We start from the raw sequence: 20,959 nt of genomic DNA on the forward strand, positions 1-20,959 counted from the left end.
ATGTGTCATGCGTTTATCATTTCCTTCTTCTTCCCATGTTTTAATAGTAGGGGTCCCCGATGATGTTCGTGAAAGCGCTTCTGAGGCAGCTCTAGAGCTGCCCTCCAAAAAGGCTGAGGCTATTCATGATTGGGTAACTTCTACTATTGCTTCACGTTTTCTTGCAGATGCAAGTCTTCAATATAGGCATGCGACAATAGTCAAACATTAGCCCGAGTCTCATTCAAATTACGAGAACATCACAGCATCGAAATGCATACATCCAATGCATATGGTGCAGCCTGTCCAATGGCCTAGATCTTTTGGTTTTTAGGCCACCTCTGAAGATGGTTCTCTCAAATCAGTATATGCTCCATATGCACTGATAGACAAAGAAGACAACAACATGCCCGTGGAGCAACAACAACTCAACTAGTGCAATTCACACAACCTTGCCACTCAAGCATGTTTAGATGCATGTTATTCTGCACTTTATGATCTTCAGCTAGCTGTAGGAAAGCTCGACAAAAATATTCATACTATTCTGGACAAGCTTCAATACCTCCAACATGGCCATGCGTCTTCATCCCAGCATTCTGTATATAAGTCTTTTCCCCCTTCTCTGCCACCTTCCTCTGCTAGCCCTATTAATGACTCCTTCTGACCAGCCCAAGCTCCCAGCTTTATGCTTTGGCCATTGCCTCCCTTGTCCACCTCTTTTGTCGAGTATGCACATAGTTCTATTCCCAATGACTCAGATCTGCCTATTGACCCTCCACCTCCACTCCCAGATTCTCCTCCACCTTCACCTAGCTCTCATTCATTAGCTTCCTCCTCCTTTTCTACAGCATTCCATAAGATCTTGTACATGAATCAAGGAGTTAAGCCTGAGCCCATGGAAGAAGATCCTTCACCTGTTGCACCAGATCAACTGTCGCAACAGTCTCATAGTAGCCATAGCAGCAGTCATGGCGTGGCCAACGAACTGCATTCCATGATGCTCTCGGATCATAATGGCGAGTTTTAGACTCACTTCACTAATGGTGACCTTGACGAGCAATCTGATCTCCAATGGTGCCTTCAACATAAATCATTCCCCAAGTACATTCTCAATATTGACGCCATATCTTCACAGGCTATGAAAGATATCTTGAAGATTTTCTACGGCCATATGATGTCTTTAGTTACTATTTATAGATGGAATCCCCATGATGCTATGGTGGAAACCACAAAGGGCTTCACTCGTGTCATCGCCAACTGGTGGGAATTCTTATCTGCTGCTGAATCTAAAGAGCAGAACTTTGCTAGTGTGGATGGCAACCACTAGCCAAATGCACCTGATGCTCTTATTGCTGCTATATCCAATCAATTCCTTCCTACTTTTATAGATGACAGAGCCCAGGCATCTAACGAATTCTTTGCCCTAAAGCTATGTGATCTCTTCCTATTGGAAGCCTATAATGCCCATGTACAACAACTTGTATATCGTGTAGGTATCTTTGTGGATACTTCTACCAAACGGCATTACTTGTATAGTCTCCCAAATTGACTTGGTGAAGCGGTGATGACTCTCATCAAAGCTCAAACCAAGATTATCAATATTGATAATACTCCTATAGAGGTACATAAAACTATTGCTGATTCTACTTTTGCCAATTTGTTTCAAAGGGTACAAGTCTATATTCGACAGTAATGTACATATTATACTCTGTGAAATAAGTTAAAAAAGATCAGCATTGCCTCTCTAGCAATTTGTAAGCAATTTGTTGGTCACCAAAATTTCTGTCCTCCTGCCACTTTTTTTGAACGACCCTCTCGACGTTCCCGGCACTCCAAACCTTGGCGTTCTGAATGTGCTTGTGGATCTTCCACTTTCCCTAAGATCCGTAAGTTCAACTGGCGATAGCACTATCCCCGACGCCCCCAATGATTTCTTCGCCACCACAGGTCAAGTAAGTCTACAGGATGTTTTATATGTGGGAAAAAAGGCCATTTTTCCTGTGACTGCACTCAGAAGCCCCGAAATCCTCAACAACGGCAACTAAAAGAATTCTTTGCTATGGTTGCACATCCCGATAAATGGGAAGCAGTATCTCAGGGAAGTTCTAATGAATCCATTCTGGAATGCTCTGAGTCTGACACACAACAGTGTTTGCATTGTCTACTCCATGACTCTTATGACTACTCCAATGACTATCTCTATTCTGTATGGTCTGATGAGGATGATCCCAATGTCTACAGCCTCATGAATTATCCTCACCATCGTGGCCCCTTCTGAGATGAGAGTGCTCTCAACGAAAGCAAGAACGGAAGAAGGAGAGAGAGAGACAGAGAGCCACACAAGTTTTGGTGGGTGCAGAACCACCCTAATCTTCTTTTTCATTCATTTATATATGTGTTTGAGTATTGTACATAACCGGGGTAAAGGCACAATGACCTTTAACCCCCACAACCTCCCACTTAAAGGACAATGTGCCTTTAAGGGAGAATCAACCAGTGAGCATACTATCCAATGCCCATCAATACACAACAATACTCAAACCGCTGACTAGGTAGACTCTTCATCAGCATATCTGTAGGGTTATCATCTGTATGAACCTTGACAAGCTCTATGCGCTTGTCCTCAAGTACCTCCCTGATAAAATGGTACCTGACCTCAATGTGTTTGGTCTTTGCATGAAAGACTGGATTCCGTGCTAGCTGAATAGCACTCATGGAATCACTATGCAATGTCGATACACTTGTATGAATCCCCAAATCTCCCACTAGCCGATCAAGCCATATAGCCTCCTTGCAACCCTCTATGGCTGCAACATACTCAGCCTCTGTGGTAGACAAAGCAATGCACTTCTGTGCACGAGACATCCACGACACTGCACCACCTGCAAAGGTGAACACATAACCGGAAGTGGATCTCCTACTATATCCACATGCCCTGCATAGTCTGAATCTATGTACCCAAGTACATGCATGTCTCCTTTACCAAAGCAAATGCACATCTCCTTGGTACCCTTCATGTACCTCATGATGCACTTAACTACCTCCCAATGCCTCTTTCCTGGATTAGCCATATACCGGCTAACAACTCCCACTGTGAAAGCAATGTCTGGTCTAGTAGCTATCATAGCATACATAAGACTCCCAACTGCTGATGCATAAGGAACCTTGGCCATCATGGTCCTCTCCTCATCTGATTTGGGACTATCTGTATGACTCAGTTTCACATATGGAGGCAATGGAGTACTCACTGCCTTCCCCCCCTCCATATTGAAACGCTGCAATACTTTTGTAACATACTCTTTTTGTGAAAGCCAAAGGAGTTTCCTACTCCGATCACGCGTGATGCGCATACCAAGAATATGACCTGCAAGTCCCAAATCCTTCATATCAAAGGCCTCATGCAACTTGGCCTTTAATGCATCTAGCTCATAAGTATTCTTGCTAGCCAATAGCATATCATCCACATATAGTGCCAAGATTATCAGGCTATTATCCTTAGCCCTTTTAGTGTAGAGGTAGTGATCAATTTCACTCCTCCTAAAATCCTGGGACCTCAGGGGGGTCACTATGTATAAACCCTCTATATCACGTGCGTTTAAGGCCTATATTTAAAATCCCATATCTGTAAAATTTTTCATTAATAAAATGTACCCCTTTTCTATACAAGTCTGTAAATTTTTTCCAAAACTATTTTAAATAGTCCCTTATGTATATTTATTTCTGTAAATTTTAGAAATAAAAAATATCCTTCTGTTGAACTCACGTGATAGGGTTACATATGATGAGTGACCCCCCCGAGCCTGGGACCGAATGAAATCATCAAACTTCTGATACCATTCTCTAGGCGCTTGCTTAAGACCATAGAGACTCTTCTTTAGCTTGCAAACTAAATGCTCTTTGCCCTTTTCTTCAAATCCTTCCGGCTGCACCATGTAAATTTCCTCAATCCCCATGCAAGAAAGCTATCTTGACATCCATTTGCATGAGCTCCATATCCTCTACTACCACTAGTCCAAGCATGCATCTAAGTGTGGTCATCTTCACAACCGGAGAGAATATCTCATCAAAGTCCACACCCTTCTCTTGCTTGAACCCTTTAGCAACCAAATGGGCCTTGTACCTAGGCACATCATCACCTGTGACCTTCATTTTGTAGACCCATTTACATGGCAATGCTTTCTTTCCATGTGGCAAAGAAACCAAGTCCCAAGTCTTATTCTTCATAAGTGAACTCATCTCTGATTGCATAGCATACTCCCACTTGCGTTGATCCTCACACATCATAGCCTCTCTGTAGCAAGAAGGCTCCCCGCAATCAGTAAGCATCACATAGTCTACCCCTGGAACAAACCTATCAGGTGGTCTAGACACTCTAGATGATCTTCTCAAGGGCATTTCAGCTTGCTGTCCCACCTACATATCAGCCACATTTGGCTCATCATTTCCACCAATAGATGATCCATCATCTACCCTTCAAGATTGTATACCTGTGGGAGTACTTGGTGGTACCATTTCTTGTACATTTGGTGCATGGACAGCTTGCTGTCTATCAACATATGCAGGTGGATTCACATCCTGGAAAGTGATTCTCCTCATTTCCACATCCCTCATGGGTGCCTTATGCATCTTCTTCTCATTGAAGACCACATCATGGCTACGTATGATCTTCTTTGCTTCTGGATCCTAGAGACGATAGCCCATCTCTCCACTTTCACCATAACCTAGAAAGATGCATTCCCTAGACTTAGGATCTAGCTTCTTTTGAAGCTCTTTTGGCACATGTGCATACGCCTCACACCCAAATATATGCAAATGAGAGTAAGAGGGCTTCTTGCCACTCCATGCCTCTTCAAGAATACCACCATCCAAACTCTTACTAGGTGATCTATTGATCACATGTACTGCAGTCTTCATTGCCTCAACCCAAAAACCACCAGAAAGACTTGCATTGGAAAGCATGCATTGCAACCTTTCTTGAATGGTACGATTCATCTTTTCTGCAACTGGATTTTGCTCTGGAGTATGAGGGGATGTGAGCTCCCTCTTAATCCCATGTGTATCACAGAAATGCTGAAAGTCATGAGAGAGATACTCTCCACCATTGTCAGTCCATAGGCATTTAAGCATTCTACCTGACTGATTCTCAACCAAGGCCAGCCATTTCTGAAATACCTGGAACACATCAGTCTTCCGAGCTATAGCATAAGCCCACACTTTCCTAGTTGCATCATCAATGAATGTCACATAGTATTCAGCCCCGCCTAATGACCGTGTAGGCATGGGACCGCATACATCTGAATGCACCAAATCAAGCTTTTCAAACTCTTTCTTTCCCCTTCTTTTATGGGCTGATTTAGTCTGCTTCCCATGGAGACAGTGCTCACAAAATTCAAAATCAGAGAAACTCAAATGCGGTACATAACCCAAACGGCATAAGAGTTTCATTCCATTTTGGCTCATGTGCCCCAACCTACAATGCCACAAAGAAGTGCTTGGCTGCTCGGTTATTGCAACAACATGATCAAATACCCCTGATACATGTAAGGGATACAAAGTCCCACACTTGGCACCCCTGGCCAAAAGCATAGAGCCCTTTTGAATGTTCCAACTTTGAAAGCCAAAAGTGGTGTGAAAACTAGCATCATCTAGCTGACCCACTGAAATAAGACTCTTGGTCAGCTTAGGCACATGTCTCACATGTTTCAAAACAAATGCAGACCCATTTGCAAAAGAAAACTTTATGTCACCTGCTCCCACTATGTCACATGCATAGTCATTTCCAAGATGCAGACAACCTGTCTTTCCACTATCATAAGTGGAGAACCATTCCCTATGGGGAGTAACATGGAATGAAGCACCAGAATCCAAAATCCAATCCTGGAATATGCATCATCTGAAGTGGTAAGCAACTCTGCAGATAAAGTAGACATGAAGAGAACATCATTGTCACTATCATGTGTGACTGCATTGATCTCCTCGATCTTCACTTTTCCTTTGTCCTCCCTTGGACTCTCTTCCTTTTGATTTGCACCCCAATTTGCATTCTTTTTCTTATCCTTTTGCTCTCTTTTCAGCTTGTAGCAATCCTTTTTCATATGGCCCTTCTTGCCACAGTGGTAACACTCAATGTTTCATGCCCTGGATTTGCTACGAGACTTCCCTCTTTCTTGGGACTTCCCCCTAAACTGTGATCTACCCCTTTGCACATTTAAGGCTGCATCCTGCTTGTTGCCATCCATAGACTTCCGTCTAATCTCCTCGGCCAACAAGCTACCCACAACATCATCAAATTTCAGTACTCCACCAGGTGCAGAGTTACTGACAGCTGTACGGAAGGTATCCCATGAGGATGGCAATGAACATAAGAGAAATATTGCCTTAGTCTCCACATCAAAATTCATTTTCTGAGCCTGAAGCTAGCTGAAAATAATATTGAATTCATTCAAGTGAGAAGCAATGGAGACCCCTTCCTTCATCTACAGCTCAAACAACCTCTTCATGAGGTAAACTTTATTAGAGGTAGTTTCCTTCTCATAAGTGGCACACAATTTCTTCCACAAATCTTCCGTAGTCTGCTCATTTACTACTGTGAAATAAACTGACTCTGCAAGATGAAGTCTAATAGTAGACTTTGCTAATGCATCCAACTCATTCCAATCATCCTCAGACATATTTGCAGGCTTAGCTTCAATCCTTGCCAAGGGTTTAATCTGCTTCTTTTGAATAAGCAGATCCCTTATTTGTTCTTTCCAGAAAGAAAAGTTTGTCCCATCAAACTTTTTAATGTTGAAAAACTCCTTTTCAGACATGGAAGAGGATGCCATGATGCAAATTAAGCAAAATCCCAAATGCTAGTGCCTCAAGAGAGAATCACACCAAATACCAGGTGCATCCAAATGTGTATGCTACAATAGAGTGAAATATCACCAAAATTCAAAGCTCAAAGTATCAAAAGATGCATCTGACTCATGTGCATATACTATGCATCCATATGAGCAAATATGGCCCAAAAGAAAATGCCAATAAGTGCCAAATGACTCAAGCATAAACACTGTCCACTAGCATATGCATCAAGAATATCTCATCCAAGAGAGCATAGCACTATCAGTGCATCACCTACAATGTGTCAAAGCTATCCCTCAGCATAAAATAGTATCCATGTGCAAAGCATCCATAAAAAAATAGCACCCCACAAGGCAATTTGGGCCTATCAGCGCATCCAATAAGGACCGCAATGCATCTAAATGGCCTATAAGTCATCCACTGCAACCCAATGCATACCACGAATGAGCGCACACTGCTCAAACTGCAACCAGAGTGATCTGCATAAGGTATGCTCAAGACATCATAGTCCTACGGTAATGACCGCTACTGAAAATAGAACCTAAGATGCCTCAAAACATGGGCACCATTGTATAATCGGACTCAGCAAGAAAATCTGCAAATATCTCTCTTCTGCTAGAACACCAAAATCCCAATCGATGAGTGAGAAATGGGAGTCAACACTTATCCACTGCCATGTGGCATAGATCTAAGGTTTCAAAACCTTAGAATGAAAAATGCATAACAGAGAGACGAAATCGAATACACAGAGATCTATAACTCTGAAAATCCTCCACCGAATTGTGCAAGAACTGATAGATAGGGGTTTTTGGGCGTCCGGAACGTAATGGGAGAGACGGTTTTGGAAACCGTGGTCTCAATCACTGGGTCCAACACACGGACTTAAAAACGTTTTTGGAAACAGAGCTATTTGTAAACTCCACCAGAGTGCGAATGATGAGCAACATAGAAGTTTTAGGACCTCTTGAGTCCACTGGAACTGACAGATCTACAAATGGTTGCTCCAAACTTGAGTTCCAACACCCGGGCAAAAAACACAGAAACTGACACAGTGAGTCAAAAAATCCAATGAAATGATCCCAGATTCAAGAATGATGGTGTTTCCAAGCTCCTGAAGTGAAGTGGACACCAAAAGCAAGCAATAGTTGCCTCTACAAGTCAATATGGAGTCCCTGTCATCGAACGGAACATGAAAAAGCTCAAAAAATGACTTTTTCTTTGAAACCACTTAACAAGCTCTCAAAACCACTTCGCAAAGCCAAAGTGACTTTTCCAAAGGTTCCTCCAAGGTCTCTGCACACTCAGATGCAAGTAAAGTCACCCACAAAGCTTCCCACAAAGCTTCTCCTTCCTCCCACAGTGCTACTGAGCTTCCAAGCATTCACGCATGCTCAGCTAGATCACCAGTTGAGAGTGCTCTCAACGGAAGCAAGAATGGAAGAAGGAGAGAGAGAGACAGAGAGCCACACAAGTTTTGGTGGGTGCAGAACCACCCTAATCTTCTTTTTCATTCATTTATATATGTGTTTGAGTATTGTACATAACCGGGGTAAAGGCACAATGACCTTTAACCCACACACGAGATACATCGAAATATCTTCCGGCAATTTTGATGATACCCTAGAGGAATCGCCCCTTCCAGAAGTACACGCACTACTACACACGGGCCTTATTCCAATGGTTAAGCACCAGCATTTAGCCGCACGGGGCGCTAATCATCGGTATGCAAAGTGGGCTTAAAAAGTGTCGCTATATAGCGACACTTTTATAAACGTCGCTATATAGTGAAACTTTTATAAACGTTGTTATATAGCGACACTTGCCAAACTTGTATAAAGTCGTTATATGGCGACATTTTACAGAGTGTTTTTTTCCCCATACTGACCTTTAAAGATAGCTTTACCCAATGACACAAATTTTATTTTCATACATGTTTGATCCAACAAAGCATTGCGAGGGTTCTTGCGGATGTTGACGTAATGTGATTTCTGCCCAGTGCTCTGAATGTCAAAGTGAAGAAATTCAACCAAGTGCGGGTAAACGATGGGAGTAACTATGTCTCTCTTAAGGTAGCTAAATGCCTCATCATCTAATTAGTGACACGCATGAATGGATTAATGAGATTCTTACTGTCCCTATCTACTATCTAACAAAACCACAGCCAAGGGAACGGGCTTGGAAGAATCAGCGGGGAAAGAAGACCTTGTTGAGCTTGACTCTAGTTTGACTTTGTGAAATGACTTGAGAGGTGTAGAATAAGTGGGAGCTTCTGGCGCAAGTGAAATACCACTACTTTTAACGTTATTTTACTTAATCCATGAGGTGGAGGCGGGGCTCGGCCCCTCCTTCTGGTCAAAGCGCGTCCGCGCGCCGATCCAGGCGGAAGACATTGTCAGGTGGGGAGTTTGGTTGGGGCGGCACATCTGTTAAAAGATAACGCAAGTGTCCTAGGATGAGCTCAATGAGAATAGAAATCTCGTGTGGAACAAAAGGGTAAAAGCTCATTTGATTTTGATTTTCAGTACGAATACAAACTGTGAAAGCATGGTTTATCGATCCTTTAGTGTTTCGGAATTTGAAGCTAGAGGTGTCAGAAAAGTTACCATAGGGATAATTGGCTTGTGGCAGCCAAGCATTCATAGCGACGTTGCTTTTGATCCTTCGATGTCGGCTCTTCCTATCATTACGAAGCAGAATTCGCCAAGTGTTGGATTGTTCACCCACAAATAGGGAACGTGAGCTGCGTTTAGACCGTCATATGACAGGTTAGTTTTACCCTACTGATGAGCGGTGCTGCAACAGTAATCCAACTTAGTACGAGAGGAACCATTGATTCACATAATTGGGCATTGCGCTTGGTTGAAAAGCCCGAAACCCCGAAACACTAAACCCTAAAAGCAATGAACTCTAGACCCTAAGCCATGAACCCTAAACCCCAAAACACTAAACCCCTCAAAACACTTAACCCTAAACCCTAACACCTAAACACTAAACCCTAAACCTTAAATCCCTAAACCCTAAAACCCTAAAACACAAAACCCTAAATCCTAAAAACCTAAAACCCTAAACCTTAAACCCTAAACCCTAAACCCTCACAAACCCTAAACCCTAAGCCGTGAATCCTAAACCCTAAAGAATAAGGTGCCGAGTGTCGACTAGGTTGGCCATACATGTAGCATTAACTCTTGAATGAAAGAGAGGCTCTATTGCTAAGATGAAACATCCGTAATGAATGTAAGAGTATCCCTAAACCCTAAACCATAAACCCTAAAACCCTAAACCCTAATCCCTAAAACCCTAAATCCTAAACCCTCAAAAACCCTAAATCCTTAACCTTAAACCCTCAAAAACCCTGAACCCTAAGCCGTGAACCCTAAAACCCTAAACCCCAAACCCTGTAAACAGGTTTAGGGTTCAGGGTTCAGGCTTCAGGGTCCAGGGGTTCAGGGTTCAGGGTTTAGGGTTTAGGAACCCTAAAAACACTGAACCCTAAAATCTAGGACGTGAACCCTAAAAACACTCAACCCTAAACCCTACACCCTAAACCCTAGATCTTAAACCCTAAACCCTGAACCTTGAAACCCTAAAACCCTAAACCCTAAACCCTAAAAACCCTCATAAGACCTAAACCCTAAATCCTAAATCCTAAAATCCTAAACCCTAAACCCTCAAAACCCTCAAAAACCCTAAACCCTAAATCCTAAACCCTTAAAACCCTCAGAAACCCTAAACCCTAAACCCTAAAACCCTAAACCCTAAACCTTAAAAACCCTCAAAAACCCTAAACCCTAAACCCTAAACCCTCAACCCTCAACCCTAAACCCTAAACCCTAAAACCAAAAAACCCTGAAAAACCCAAAAAACCCTAAACCCTAAAGCCTAAAAGCCCTCAGAAGCCCAAAAAACCAAAAAACCCTCAGAAACCCAAAAAACCTCAGAATTCCTAAACTAGTTTAGGGTTTAGGGTTTAGGGTTTTAGGATTTTAGGGTTTAGGGTTTAGGGTTTTGGGGTTTGGGGTTTGGGGTTTAGGGGTTAGGGGTTAGGGGTTAGGGTTTAGGGTTTAGGGTTTGGGGTTTAGGGGTTAGGGAAGGATGGGTTCTGATACCAAGAAGGATGGGTGCTAGGTGGAAGGAACAATGGGGAGATAGGAAGACGTAGATCTGAAAAGAGAAAACTAAACAGAGTAAGAGCGAGAACCCATGATGATGCCGAGGGGTAAGGAGAAGATGAAATCGGGAGACGAAGCATGAATGAAACAGACGTAGACAAGAAAGTCGGTAGGAGGAGAGGTGCATAACAATGGGGAAGACCGAAGAACAGGACGTAAGAGATGGAGAACGGTGGAACAGACAAAGGCATGAAGGAAAACTGAAAATAGGAAATTGAGAACAAGGGAGTTTGAAGCAAGGAGGCTTAAAAACTGAGGATACAAGAGCTCTCGGAGGTAGACTCTGCCTACAAATGAGCCAAGGATGCTCTTATATAGGAAAAGGCAAAGTGGAGGGATGAGCTCACTCTGAGCTGTCATGAGTGGAGGTTGAGCTGTAATCCACTCTGAGTTGTCATCCATTTGTTTGTACAATGAAAAGATATGGAAAAGACATAAAGGTGAAGGTCTTACTCAAATATGAGCAGTGTCTAGTCACTTTATGAATTTTATTTAATTTTGTACAAGCGTCATGATGAAGGTCTTATCCAATTGAGGACAGTGTCTAATCACCATGACTGAGACATAGGACTTCTGGTTGTCCAGTATCAAGTGGAAGTAGTAATCCGCCATTGTGAATGTCCCAATAAGGTGCTCCTTCATGGGAGAGCATGTCTGGGAGCACATTTGAGGAGCCTTTTTTCCATTCTACTTTGAAATCATACATGGTAAAGAATTCCTGCCAGTGAGCTAAGCGTGCCCTGCCAATCTGTTTATCAATTCGACAGGTACAGAACGTCTTGAAGTTCTGGTTGTCGGTGCGGATGAGGAATTCTTTATTTAAGATAAAGAGTTCTAGCTTTTGAATTGCCCTTTTGACTGCTAGAATTTCTTTCTCAATTGAATGGTAATTGAGCTCAGCGCCTTGAAAAGTTCCTGATCGGTAGGCACATACAACTTCTTCAGTGGGTGTCTTTTCAAGTAAGACTGCTCCCCAGAAATGGTCAGATGCATCTGTTTCAATTACCAGCTGTCTTGTGGCTGATGGAATGGTGAGAGATGGTAATTGTTGAACCTTTTCTTTGATGTGTTGCACTGCTTCTCTTTGGGGTGGTCCCCATGTCGGGCCATCTTTTCTGAGACAGAGTTGGAGAAGATGCCGACGATCTCGGGCCAACCGTTTATAAAAAGGGGATATGTAATTGAGACGTCCCAGGAACATTTGGAGTTGAGTTCGATCCCTGATTTCATCTGGAAATGCAAGAAGGGCCTTCAAGACATGTTGCTGCATTTGAATATTACCCTTGTGGATGTGGACTCCTAAGAACTCAATCGTTTCTTAGCCAAGGGTGATTTTTTGGTAGAAAGGGCCAACCCTTTGGATTTGATGAGATCATACACAATTTGGAGATGGCAGAGATGTGAATGGACATCCTTGCTGTGCACTAGTATGTCATCAATATAAACTAAACAAAAAGAATGATGCTGACTGAATATGGAATCCATGAACTTTTGAAATTCTACAGGTCCAGCGGTTTTGAGACGGAAAGGGAGTACATTCCATTGATAGAATCCCTGAGGAACAACAAATCCTATTTTATGATCATCATTAGGATTAAGACCCACTTGCTAGAACACTGCCTTGAGGTCGAACTTCGAGAAGATTGTAGCACCAGAAATTTTTTGCATAAGATATTCTTTGTTAGGAATCGGATAAGAAACGGACACAAGACATTTGTTTAGTGGCTTGTAATTTATGACAAGGCGCTTCTTACCCCTCTTTTGCTCGGAGTGTTTATTTACATAGAATGCCGCTACTACCCACTCAAAGTGGGACGGTTCAATGAGACCCATATCCAAGAGTTCTTGGATATCCAAGAGTGGGACGGTTCAATGAGACCCATATCCAAGAGTTCTTGGATTTCTTGGTTGCACAATTGTCGGTCGGCTTGGGTAAACCCATATGGACTTTCTTTGAATGGTTTGGAGTTTTCCCGAAGAGGGAGGTCGACTTGATGCTGGAACACTTTCTTGAAAGCCGAAGGTGTGAGTCACTGCTGCAATCACGAATGAACTTCTATTGCATATCTTGCAATGATGTCATCATATGAAGAGTATGAACAGTTCAGCAGAGCTGCTTACTATTTTTTACCTGGAGGAGGTTGTTGATATAGTCGTCGAGCTCAACTCCTTGAAGGGGTTGTTGAGCGTCTTGAGGGCTAAATGACTCGGCAAGATTTGGAGAGGCATCTGGAGTAGAATCATATTCGAGTGGAGCTTTGACATATTGGAGGTCAACTGGGGAAGAAGACTGTCGGACAATCTCTAGGTCCTCTTCAAATGGCTTGAGGACACGCTTGAGAGATTCCCTTGCAGAAATATGTACCAAGACGTTATTTATGGTAAGGACCATCTCTTTAGTAGAAAACCTGAATGGGAGATGTTTGTTGAGAAAAGCATTACCAATGACTAGATCTACCCCTTGGGATTCCAATTGATAGAAACTAATAGTGGTGGAATGCCCAGCCAGAGTGATAGGAATTTTTGATACATAGCTCTTCCATGCAATAAGCCCGCCACCCATTGTCAAACCATGCATCTGATCCTGGGTCTCAAGTTGTTGCCAAGAAGAAGTAGGAAGAGCCTGATATTTGCAGATGTTGAATCCAGACCCTGTGTCGACTAAACCAATCAAATTATAAGGAGGTACCCCCGGGGGTTTGAGCTGAACTTTTACCAACCAATTTTTCATAGGATTTCAGACTGCTGGTGTTGGGCACGAAAAGAAATCTTGAAGAGATAACACATTTGGAAGTGGTTTAGTATAGAGCTTGCACTGAGTCAAATGTTCACCAACCTTACGATCCAATGATTCGATGGAGTTTTGAATCTTGGCACAATTGTCAATGATCGTCTTTAGGTGGATACGAAGCCCATCAATGCTGATGCCAAGGCTCTCAAATTGGTCAAAACAGGGGGGTTGTTGAGGAGATTGGATCAGAGGAGCAGGGGCAAAGAGAGTGGTGACTGGGGATTTCCAAAAAGGGGGAGGAAGAAAGTTAGGGGAGGAGTCATGTACACTATGGAGAGGCCGAAAGACCGAAGGTCTGGAATAGAAATCTGTTGAAGGTAATCTTCTACTTGGAGAAGGAGCAAAGGATGAATCAGAAAGATCTTCGGACTTATGTAAATCAAAAGATGGAAGATTTCATTGGGAAAACCCAGGATGTCGACCACGACTTTGACTGTGACCACGGGAATTGCCGCGACCGAAAGCTGGAGCAAAAACCTCTGGGAGAGGAGGTTCTTCTGGGGGCTCTCCATCAAAACTTCCTGAGGAAATCATGATATCAACACGGAAAGGTTGTCGTCGGTGAGGAAGATTCATCAGGCTATATAAATTGGGGTCGTCATCTTTGGATGCTAGAGGAGCATGTATCTGGCAATGAAGACATTCTAGAGTATCGGATTCAAAACATTCTAGAAGAGACTCAGCAGACTCACCTTGGGAAATGACTTCCCATTGTTTGGGGTGTGCTACCATTGCGAAGAAACCTTTCAGTTGTTTTTGCTCTGGATTGTGGGGCTTCTCATGACAGTCATGAGCAAAGTGGCCTTTCTTGCCATAGATAAAACATCCTGTAGATTTGTTTTGTTGGAAAGAGTGGCAGCAAAGAAAATGTTGAGGCCTTCTAGAGTAGCGACGATGCCATCAGAGCTTTCGAATTTAAGGAAAGTTCGAGGACCCACATGAACATTTAGAAGGGAAAGATTTTGATGAATGGGATCGCCGGGGAGGACGACCATAACTAGAACCTGGAGGGCAAAAATTCTGATGGCCCACAAACTGTTCACATATGGCCGCTGAAACAATACCAACCTTTTCAAGCTTGTGCCGGAGAGTGTATTCTGTACATTGTCGATGGATATATACTTGGACCATCTGGAATAGGTTAGCAAAAGTATAATTTGCGACTGTCTTATGGATTTTAGTCGGTTGATTGTCAATGTTGACAATCTTTGTCTACGCTTCGATGACCGTCATGTCTACTTCTCCAAGTCGATGCGGTATGCTGTACAAGTAATGACGCTTTGCTGCGGTGTCAGAAAAAATGCTAGCTCTATAACCTAGCTGTTGCACATGTGCATTGTAGGCTTCCAACTGAAAAAGATCGCATAGCTTGAGAGCAAAAAATTCATTTGTTGCCTGGGCACGATCATCCGTGAAAGTATGAAGAAACTAATTGGAGATTGTGGCTATAAGGGAATTCAAGGCATTAGGTTGATTATTGGCATCGGCACTTGCAAAGATTTGCTCTTTGGATTCATCTGATAAGAACTCCCACCAATCAGCAATAACACCAGTAAAACCTTTTGTGGTTTCAACTGCTGCATCTCTTGGATTCCATCTATAGATCGTGACTAATGACATCATGTGTCCGTAGAATATTTTGAGAATATCCTTCATTGCCTGTGGTGAGACTGCATCGATATTTAAAATATAACCAGGGAAGGATTTGTGCTGAAGCCATTTCTGCAGATCAGTTTGCTCATCAAGGTCACCATCAATGAAGTGAGTTTGGAATTCACCTCTCATGAATTCAGATCCCACCAAAAAATGATGTGCGTTTGCCTCGCCATTGCTCCCGAGGGGGCTATAATGAGGTGGATGCTTGGGGTGGATCTTCTTCCATAGGCTCCGGTTTAATTTCAAAGTTCATGTAGACAATGGGACCAAAGGAATTAATGGAGGAAGCTCGGGGAGAAACTGGCAGAGATGGAAATGGATATTTTGGGAGTAGTGGTGGAGAAGGAGGCAGTGAAGTGGGCAATGGTGGAGGTATTTCTATATGAGGGGGTAGAGGTTGGAATTGGTGGAGATCATCTCTATCCTCCTGTAGCATATCTCATTCATCAATGCAAAATGCTCGAGAGATTGGGTGATGGGTGTCAGCTCACCAATCTATCGTTTCGAGAGGAGAATCAACTACTGCATAAGGAGAGTTAACCATCTCGATAGAATCAAAAAACTGGGGCCAAAACATAAGATTGGGAGCTTTGGAAGGATAGCAGGGCTCTGTGAGGGGACTAGCTGAAGAGGGGGGTAATGATGGAGGAAATGACTTATATACAGACCGGGTTGAAGAGGATGCATGGCCCTTCCGAAGTTGCTGCAGTTCATCTATGGATACTACAATCTAGTTTGCCCACAACAAGTTATAAATCGTACATGGCAGAGTGGCAAGCATCCAAACATACTTGAGTAGCAAGGTTGTGCGAATTGCACCAATTCAACTGCTGCTACTCGACAGGCATGCTATGGTCATCTTTGTCTGTTAGGGCATAAGGGGCATGAACAGACTTCAGTAAACCATCTTCAGTTGTTACCTGAAATCCTTTAGACTGTGGTTCCGACAAAACAAATCTACAGGATGTTTTATCTATGGCAAGAAAGGCCACTTTGCTCGTGACTGTCATGAGTCCCCTCACAGAGCCCTGCTATCCTTCCAAAGCTCCCAGTCTTATGTTTTGGCCCCAGTTTTCTGATTCTATCGAGATGGTTGACTCTCCTTATGCAGTAGTTGATTCTCCTCTCGAAATGACAGATTGGTGAGCTGACACCCATCACCCAATCTCTCGAGCATTTTGCATTGATGAATGAGATATGCTACAGGAGGATAGAGATGATCTCCACCAATTCCAACCTCTACCCCCTCATATGGAAATACCTCCGCCATTGCCCACTTCACTGCCTCCTTCTCCACCACCGCTCCCGGAATCTCCATTTCCATCTCCGCCAATTTCTCCCCAAGCTTCCTCCGTTAATTCCTTTGGTCCCATTCTCTACATGAACTCTAGAATTAAACCGGAGCCTATGGAAGAAGATCCACCCCAAGCATCCACCTCACAATAGCCCCCTCGGGAGCAATGGTGAGGCAAGCACACAACATTTTTTGGCGGGAATTCATGAGAGGTGAATTCCAAACTCACTTCATTGATGGTGACCTTGATGAGCAAACTGATCTGCAGAAACGGCTTGAGCACAAATCCTTCCCTGGTTATATTTTAAATAGTGATGCAGTCTCACCACATGCAATGAAGGATATTCTCAAAATATTCTATACACACATGATGTCATTAGTCACGATCTATAGATGGAATCCAAGAGATGCAGCAGTTGAAACCACAAAAGGTTTCACCGGTGTTATTGCTAATTGGTGGGAGTTCTTATCAGATGAATCCAAAGAGCAAATCTTTGCAAGTGCTGATGCCAATAATCAACCTAATGCCCTGGATTCCCTTATAGCCGCAATCTCCAATCAGTTTCTTCCTACTTTCACGGATGATCGTGCCCAGGCAGCAGATGAATTTTTTGCTCTCAAGCTATGCGATCTTTTTCAGTTGGAAGCCTACAATGCACATGTGCAACAGCTGGTTTATAGAGCTGGCATTTTTTCTGACACCACAGCAAAGCATCATTACCTGTACAACTTACCGCACTGACTTGGAGAAGCAGTCATGATGGTCATCGAAGCACAGACGAAGATTGTCAACATTGACAATCAACCGCCTGAAATCCATAAGACAGTCGCAGATTATACTTTTGCTAACCTATTCTAGATGGTTCAAGTATATATCCATCGACAATGTATAGAATACACTCTCCGGCGCAAGCTTAAAAAGGTTGGTATTGTTTCACCAGCCATATGTGAACAGTTTGTGGGTCATCAAAATTTTTGCCCTCTAGGTACTAGTTATGGTCGTCCTCCCCGGCGATCCCATTCATCAAAATCTCGCCCTTCTAAACGTTCATGTGGTTCCTCAAACTTTCCTAAAATTCGAAAGCTCCGATGGCGTCGTCACTACTCTAGAAGGCCTCAACGTTTTCTTTGCCGCTGCTCTTTCCAACAAAACAAATCTACAGGATGTTTTATCTGTTGCAAGAAAGGCCACTTTGCTCGTCATTGTCATGAGAAGCCCTGCAATCCACAGCAAAAACAACTGAAAGGTTTCTTCGCAATGGTAGCACACCCCGAACAATGGGAAGTCATTTCCCAAGGTGAATCTGATGAGTCTCTTCTATAATGTTTTGAATTCGATACTCCAGAATGTCTTCATTTCCAGATACATGCTCCTCCAGCATCTGAAGATGACGACCCCAATGTATATAGCCTGATGAATCTTCCTCACCGACGACAACCTTTCCGTGTTGATATTGAGATTTCCTCAAGAAGTTCTAATGGAGAGCCCCTAGAAGAACCTCCTCTCCTAGAGCTTTTTGCTCCAGCTTTGGGTCGTAGCAATTCCTGTGGTCACAGTCGAGGTTGCAGCCGACATCCTGGGTTTTCCCAACGAAATCTTCCATCTTTTGATTTACATACGTCTGAATATCTTTCTGATTCATCCTTTTCTCCTTCTCCAAGTAGAAGATTACCTTCAACAGATTTCTATTCTGGACCTTCGAACTTTTGGCCTCTCCACAGTGTACATGACTCCTCCCCTAACTTTATTCCTCCCCCTTTTTGGAAATCCCCAGTCACCACTCTCTCTGCTCCTGCTCCTCTGATCCAATCTCCTCAACGACCCCCCTGTTTTGACCAATTTGAGAGCCTTGGCATCAGCATTGATGGGCTTCATATCCACCTAAAGATGATCACTGAAACTTGTGCCAAGCTTTAAAACTCCATCAAATCATTGGATCGTAAGGTTGGTGAACATTTGACTCAATGCAAGCTCTATACTGAACCAGTTCCAAATGTGTTATCTCTTTAAGATTTCTTTTCGTCACTCCTGGATCTAAATTCATGAGAGGTGAATTCCAAACTCACTTCATTGATGGTGACCTTGATGAGCAAACGGATCTGCAGAAATGGCTTCAGCACAAATCCTTCCCTAGTTATATTTTAAATATCGATGCGGTCTCACCACAAGTAATGAAGGATATTCTCAAAATATTCTACAGACACATGATGTCATTAGTCACGATCTATAGATGGAATCCAAGAGATGCAGCAGTTGAAACCACAAAAGTTTTCACCGGTGTTATTGCTAATTGGTGGGAGTTCTTATCAGATGAATCCAAAGAGCGAATCTTTGCAAGTGCTGATGCCAATAATCAGCCTAATGCCCCGGATTCCCTTATAGCCGCAATCTCCAATCAGTTTCTTCCTACTTTCACGAATGATCGTGCCCAGGCAGCAAATGAATTTTTTGCTCTCAAGCTATGCGATCTTTTTCAGTTGGAAGCCTACAATGCACATGTGCAACAGCTGGTTTATAGAGCTGGCATTTTTTGTGACACCGCAGCAAAGCATCATTACCTGTATATCTTACCGCACCGACTTGAAGAAGCAGTCATGACGGTCATCGAAGCGCAAACGAAGATTGTCAACATTGACAATCAATCGACTAAAATCCATAAGGCAGTCACAGATTATACTTTTGCTAACCTTTTCCAGATGGTCCAAGTATATATCCGTCAACAATGTACAAAATACACTCTCCGGCGCAAGCTTTAAAAGGTTGGTATTGTTTCACCAGCCATATGTGAACCGTTTGTGGGTCATCAGAATTTTTGCCCTCCAGGTTCTAGTTATGGTCGTCCTCCCCCGCGATCCCATTCATCAAAATCTGGCCCTTCTGAATGTTCATGTGGGTCCTCGAACTTTTCTAAAATTCGAAAGCTTCGATGGCATCGTCGCTACTCTAGAAGGCCTCAACGTCTTCTTCACTGTTGCTCTTTCCAACAAAACAAATCTATAGGATGTTTTATCTATGGCAAGAAAGGCCACTTTGCTCGTGACTATCACGAGAAGCCCTGCAATCCACAGCAAAAACAACTGAAAGGTTTTTTCGCAATGGTAGCACACCCCGAACAATGGGAAGTCATTTCCCAAGGTGAATCTGATGAGTCTCTTCTAGAAAGTTTTGAATTCGATACTGGAGAATGTCTTCATTGCTAGATACATGCTCCTCCAGCATCCAAAGATTATGACCCCAATGTATATAGCCTGATGAATCTTCCTCACCGACGACAACCTTTCCGTGTTGATATCGAGATTTCCTCAGGATGTTCTGATGGAGAGCCCCCAGAAGAACCTCCTCTCCCAGAGGTTTTTGCTCCAGCTTTTGATCGCAGCAATTCCTGTGGTCACAGTCGAGGTCGCGGCCGACATCCTGGGTTTTTCCAACGAAATCTTCCATCTTTTGATTTACATATGTTCGAAGATCTTTCTGATTCATGCTTTGCTCCTTCTCCAAGTAGAAGATTACCTTCAGCAGATTTCTATTCCATACCTTTGGTCTTTCGGCCTCTCCACAGTGTACATGACTCCTCCCCTAACTTTCTTCCTCCCCCTTTTTGGAAATCCCCAGTCACCACTCTCTCTGCTCCTGCTCCTCTGATCCAATCTCCTCAATGACCCCCCTGTTTTGACCAATTTGAGAGCCTTGGCATCAGCACTGATGGGCTTCGTATCCACCTAAAGACGATCACTGACAATTGTGCCAAGCTTCAAAACTCCATCGAATCATTGGATCATAAGGTTGGTGAACATTTGACTCAAACACTATATTAGAGAATTTGGGAAAATCCCAATTCCCACGAAATAAAATATAGTCACTTCAAAAGTAAAATTTGATGTTTTTTATTGAAACATTAGCTCCATTGAGGACCCAAGTTTCAATTATGTTGGGGGAGACTAGACCATGCACAATACTTTCCCAATTCCTAGAAACCCAAGCAAAAATCTTCCATATGTTGCTATGGCAAAAGGCCTTAATAGATGTGAACATGGCTCCATGGCCAAAACATTTGTTGATTTACTAGTGAAAGAAAGATGTTTGTTGTTTCGTATGCATCAAAACCACAAAGAAAAGCCAATTTATAGATGTTGCGTTAGGAAGATTCATTGGAGTAAATTAAATTGGAGTATTGATATATGCAATAGGATTGTTATAGATCTTTGACATCCATCATATAAATGTGG

At 43.0% G+C, this 20,959-nt stretch overlaps 1 pseudogene; it reads left to right on the forward strand.

Annotated features, from left to right (window-relative positions):
- Positions 1 to 9,001: 9,001 nt before the first annotated feature.
- On the forward strand, positions 9,002 to 9,772 carry LOC147902282 (25S ribosomal RNA; annotated as a pseudogene; the record flags this gene model as incomplete).
- Between the last annotated feature and the right edge of the window lie 11,187 nt (positions 9,773 to 20,959).

The sequence above is a fragment of the Dipteris shenzhenensis genome, chromosome 5 (assembly GCF_047967505.1).
Source record: "Dipteris shenzhenensis isolate YYH24624 ecotype China chromosome 5, Dip_SZ_1.0, whole genome shotgun sequence".
NCBI lineage: Eukaryota > Viridiplantae > Streptophyta > Polypodiopsida > Gleicheniales > Dipteridaceae > Dipteris > Dipteris shenzhenensis.